Raw genomic sequence first — 5610 nt, 5'->3', positions numbered from 1 at the left:
CCAAAACCAGGGATCGAACCAGGGACCTTTAGTTCTTCAGTCTAACACTCTCCCAACTGAGCTCTTTCGGCGAGTTGATCACATATTGTGGCCAGTTGATATTGGTAAACCACGTATGTGAAGTGTGGCAGTGCATGCACACAGCAGGAGGTAATAACTGAAAGAGAATGAAACGCATGAAATTCTCGCAGGAGTGCACACAAATATATAACCAGAAGTGGGCTAGTGGCAGGTCCATGACGTCATCTTCTGTATCTCTCCGTGACGTCACTGTAGTTCAGCTGAGGGCTCTCAGGGTCCCTTTAACATCAGTCTTGCACCCTCTTAGACTGCTGCCTGCAGTAATCAATCAAAAAAACTATTGTTTGTGGTTTTGCACTTTTATATTATCTCCCCATCTATCTGTAATTCCAACACTCAATATGTATTTTTTGCACGAACTGTGCTCCTGGTTTAAACCTCCATTGCCCGGCTCTGGCTGTACTTGGTGCAGTTAGAATGCATGCACAGCCCTGCTCTGGGTGGAATGTAGAGGGGTGAGGGCAATGAAAGGTTTGACAGTGAATGGTGGGGGGCGGTGGCCTCTCAGATTGAATTGCAGAAGCCCCCCCCCCGGAGCTGGTAATGTGCAAACACAAGCGCTCCCCGGAAACGAAGCCAGGTGACAAAACCCTCGTGCACCCAATAAAGAACTTGTGTCCCGGGTCAGAGCCCCCCATGCAAACAGCGCCCCCCAGCCGCCGTGTGATGAGACTGCAGCAAACACAACAGGCTGTCTGGAGGAACCCGGGATGGTTTGTTTTCCTTAAGCTTGAAACCAGTTGTTTGCAGGTTATTTTGTAGCCACACACGAAAAACACATGGAGCTTTTTAAAGTTTTAGAGCCATTTTGGCGTCGATGATTTAATGAGCCGACGGTGGCCAGAGCTATGTCCCTCCAGACTGGAAAGTAACAGGATGTCTGTGGCAATAACAAGGGCTCCCGACCTTAACTCGACTACATTGCTGTGGGAGCAGGGACTGAGTGACACCCTCTAGAGCAGGAGTGGGGGGGTCACATGATCCGTCACTTTCTCCCTGCAGTGAAACTTCCGTTTGGAGTGACGCCCTCAGCCGGTTCCATGGTGTAATGGTCAGCACTCTGGACTCTGAATCCAGCGATCCGAGTTCAAATCTTGGTGGGACCTGAGGGTTTTGTTTCTTTGTCAATAAAATGTACTTTACACCATTTCAGTCTTGAAAATGATCAGCAAATAGCAGCGCCATTCTTGTGTCACTTGTCTATTTCTAATCACTCTGAAGCTGAGCACGACATCCTGTTTAAACGGAGGGTTTTATGGAGAGTCGTGTGAAGACCCTCTGTAGCCCCCCCGTGTGTGATTTGAGACGATATCGATTGCTTTTGTGGTTAATCAGAGGTTACTGTTTTCAGGTCGTTTCTCCTTTTAAACAATATATAAAATTGTAATACGCTGCCAACCAGTTCTCTTCCCGCCTATGACCCCCAGTTAGGACTTGTTAGCATTAAACACCGGGATGCTCGGCCCTCTGACTCCCAAACAAGCGCCTCCTTATTCAGTCACATCAGTGCTTCCTAGAGTACAACTGGGTGCAAGCGGTGGCAGAGTAACATCAAAGCGCCCTGCTGGGCTCTTGATTTGTTTGTAGATATTGTTACGGCCACTGGTATTACGCCTCAGGGTAAGGTCAAATTATGCGGCACGGTTGATGAAATAATACAGCAAGAAAAGGCTAATTATGTGGCATAGTGGAGCATATTTTCTAATAAGATTAGCTCATGATTTTGTCATTTTTACACTTGTTAACACTGTATGGGCAAATGTTGCACCTCATTAGTACCAGTTTAACACCGAGACTTAGCAATAAGCAACAGAAAGGAGACCAGTCACCTTTGCAAAATGCCTTTAACTGCCAACACGTGTTACTGCATTGTTAGTAACTTTTGAACCGTTTAAAATAGCAATCAATTTTGTTTTTTTGTTAAAATCTGCAGATTATGCAGCCGATGATGGATTATGTGGCAATTGCATAAGATCCTCAATTTTGCAAAAAACACAGGGTCCATGCAATCGCATGATTCCAGTGACCCTGGATACGGTAGAGCCAGTTCATCCACTGAAAGAGCTTTGCAAGCAGTCTAACACTCAGGGGCGTAGCTTGGTAAGATTGGGGTGGGGGTCATGACCTTCAGGTTTTCCACCAGTCACACTGGCTTATGATGTTAAAATACATTACATGACAAGCAGGGTACATGAGAGAAGCCGAAGGGACAGTGAACAGGGAGAGGAATGTGGATTGGTAGGAGTACAAAGTGAGTGAAAACACAATATTTTGTGATATAACCAAACCTTTGAGGACTTTCAAAATAGGGAGAGTGTATATTATTTGTCTGCGTTTATTTAAACATTCCTGGTGAAATCCGACAGACACATCACCATACTTGGCTGAAAGCTCCTACCCAACTATTTAGCAGAAAATACATTTATCAGGGGGGTGTAACACCCCAAACACCGCCCGAAAGCTATGCTGCTGCTAAAATTAGGTTTAGATAGGTTCAGGCGAATTACTTGTCTTTCATAGTTTATAATTTCATCTACTTTCACATTACCTTCTTCCTCTGTTCGCACTTCTTCACCTTTCTTCTCCCCCACTCTCTGTACTCTGCCCGCACCCAGGGCCGGGCACCAAATCCAACTCTGACAAAAATGTTCATCTCAGCCCGCTCCCATTCATCCGCCTCTCTTATACATTCATCCTCATCTCTCGCCTTCTCTCTGCCCTATTCTCCCTTCTCTCTATCCTCAACACTCACTCTCCTTCTGCTACCCTCATCTTTATTTCTATTTCCTCCTCTCTCTCTGTCTCTCTACTTATCACCCCCCTGTGACTAGGGTTACCACCTCTCTTAGAGAAAAATACCAGCTTTTTATTTACGTGTTGCTATTCTGGAACAGTCAAGAGCTGTTAGGTGAAAAATAAGAAGTGTGCAAGTGTCAGGATTCCTTTCTAACAGGCAAATATCTCTCTACTTGTTATAATGATCACTTAGAAAAAAACTAAACAGTTTTCAAACACTTTTTAATTTGATTTCTTTATCTGTTTGCTGTTTTAGGTTTATGTTTCATAGGAGAAAAAATACCAGATGTCTGCTATTCGCATCATATTTACTGGTCTACACTTGAAAACACTGAGCAGGTCTTTACAAAAGCAGCCAGGTGGCAACCCTAGCGGTGCCTGCTGCAATAAACCACAGAGGGGTGGGGGGGAGTGCAAGTACTCACTACATAGAAGTGCAAGTACTCACTATTTAGAGTACCTGTTTGCTCTTGAGAAGTGGTGGTACTCTCTCATTAAATGTATTGTAGGAGTGCTGAGAAGTGCAGGTACTCTCCATTTCAAATAGGAGAAGTGCAGGTAGTCAGTAGCAGACAGTACCTGCCCATTTAAAGCACTGTACAGAAGTAACGGTGACCATGGGACTTTAGAAAATGGTGTCCAAAGGTTCTGTCTCCTCCCCAGTGCAAAATGCCCCATGATAAATGCCCATGCCCGTCCTTCTCCCTCTTCAGATTGGCACTGCCTTCCTGCCTTCCTTTCTCCCCTCTCTTCCTTATTTAACTTCCTTTGTCACACTTTTTTCCCCCTTCCTCCATCTCTTCCTCCTCTGTACTTGCTTCACTCACATCATTGCTGATTCTCTCCTTCCTTCCATCCCCTGTGATGACTCTCCTCTTCATTTTACCAGTAGCGGCTGCTGCCAGGAAGGGGTGGGGGACAGCGCGCAGCACAGGGGACCAGTAAAAAAAAAAAAAGTTCCTGCTGCCTCAGTGTTCCACGCTCCCACCGCTGTCTTCTTCCTCCTCTTCCCATTTAATCATGACGTGTCTCTCATGCTGTTGCCAGCATGAGAGAAGCAACAGGATTGGCCTGAGCGGGCAGAAATGCCAGTCAGGAAGGGAATTGGAGCCTGCCCTGTGTCTGCAGCACAGCTGGGTGGAGAGTTTTAAGTGCGCATGTCAGTTTGGCCAGTCTCGAACGGAAGCCAAACTGACATGCACACTTAGAAGTGCACATACCACTCCTCCTCCCTAGTGACATGGGAGTGGATGGCCTCGTCCGACCCTCACTTAGTGAAAAAATGAAGTGATAATAAAATACTTTTATTATATATTTTTTTTCTGTTTTAGCAGTGGGTGACGCTCCTCTGCCATAGCGGAGGGGCCGCCCCTGCATGGGACGGGCAGTCACTGCAAACAATGTTTGGGCTCATGCAACACCTCCACTGGGATGCAGAAGCACTTACAGAGTAACAGCGTAACCCCTGCTCCAAGAAGGGCAGGGTCGGCACAGTGCCACCTTGAACTTCTGGTACCAACAGCTGTCATCATAAACAGTGCAGAGCTAAAGAGACTGTAAAACAAAATTCGCTTTGATTGCGCTTATGATGGATTGTTTTTTTAATCTACATCTGTTACCCTCCACAGGCAGATTTCACAGAGTGTTGCCCTCTCCACGCTCTGCGATTTCCCAAAAAACTCCACAAAGCAAAGCGGAGCATCATTTTTTCTCTTGCGCGGCTCACCAACATTAAGTTGGCAAGCGAGTGAAATTGCTATGTTGGTGAGCGCGAACAATATTGCTGAATGTGGATGGTCACAGCAGGTCGCTACTACCCGCGTTGAGAAAGCTGCTGCTCAAATAGAATATCTACTCGAGCGGCAGAAAGTTAGTGCCCTCTGGCGCTCCACGTGATGCCGTTCGCACTGATTTTACAGTGCAAGAGAAACTTCTGCCGCTGAAAATTAACGCGAACAGTGCAACTTACCCAAACTCCACAGCTTGCGGAACTCTGCCTAGCACAGCTTTTTCAGCACTTCGCAGAACTTCGCAGAGTTCTGTGTAGCAGAACTCCATGATGTCTGCCCAGGCCCATCGCAGAGCCTGTGTGTGCAGTTTTGAACTGCCACGTCGACCTGCCAGCTTAACCCTATTACCATGCCCAAACTTTCCCTTTTAATACGCTATCACCCCTAAGGTAGGCCCTGGACGGCCCAAGGACAGAGTGCAGTGTATTTAAAAAGACTCCTCCAACTCAGTACAATTCTGGACCTGTGGATATTCTGCCAGGAAGAAGGACTGCTGGGTTGCTGAAAGGACTGTCACTCTGTTGGGCTCTGCTGGAATCCTGCTCTGCTGTACGAACTTGCTGCCCTCCTTTCCTGTTAGTGGGAATGACTGGACCTGCATCTCTCCAACCCAGAACCATAGTGTCTCCAAGGTCTCTCTGGATAGCCTCCTGTTCTTCTAAAGTCTCAGGGAAACAAGAGACTTCCAGCTCATCTGCTACAGCACCTGGACTCTGCCAACTGTGAGTCTTGCCCTGTCAAGTGGTGCCAGTCTAGCCCTCGGCCCTCGTATGTGAGTATAAAGTCCTGCCCCAGCAGAACTGATGCATTACCTCTGTTTCAAGGAATAGAATCGGATCCGACCTAACACCGCTGGTGTTGCGTGTGAAAAATTGACACATCTTCTTGAGACATTCAACCCCAAATGAAACACTGCAGCTATATTATAAAGGGCTTCACTTCT

At 46.7% G+C, this 5610-nt stretch overlaps 1 non-coding gene across 1 annotated transcript; it reads left to right on the top strand.

The window, feature by feature from the left end:
• Positions 1 to 1115: 1115 nt before the first annotated feature.
• On the top strand, positions 1116 to 1187 carry TRNAQ-CUG (transfer RNA glutamine (anticodon CUG)). The gene has a single exon. It is a non-coding gene; the product is annotated as a tRNA-Gln (tRNA).
• Positions 1188 to 5610: the final 4423 nt, after the last annotated feature.

The sequence above is a fragment of the Pleurodeles waltl genome, unplaced genomic scaffold, assembly GCF_031143425.1.
Source record: "Pleurodeles waltl isolate 20211129_DDA unplaced genomic scaffold, aPleWal1.hap1.20221129 scaffold_70, whole genome shotgun sequence".
NCBI lineage: Eukaryota > Metazoa > Chordata > Amphibia > Caudata > Salamandridae > Pleurodeles > Pleurodeles waltl.
This window is presented reverse-complemented; position numbering and strand designations above follow the sequence as displayed.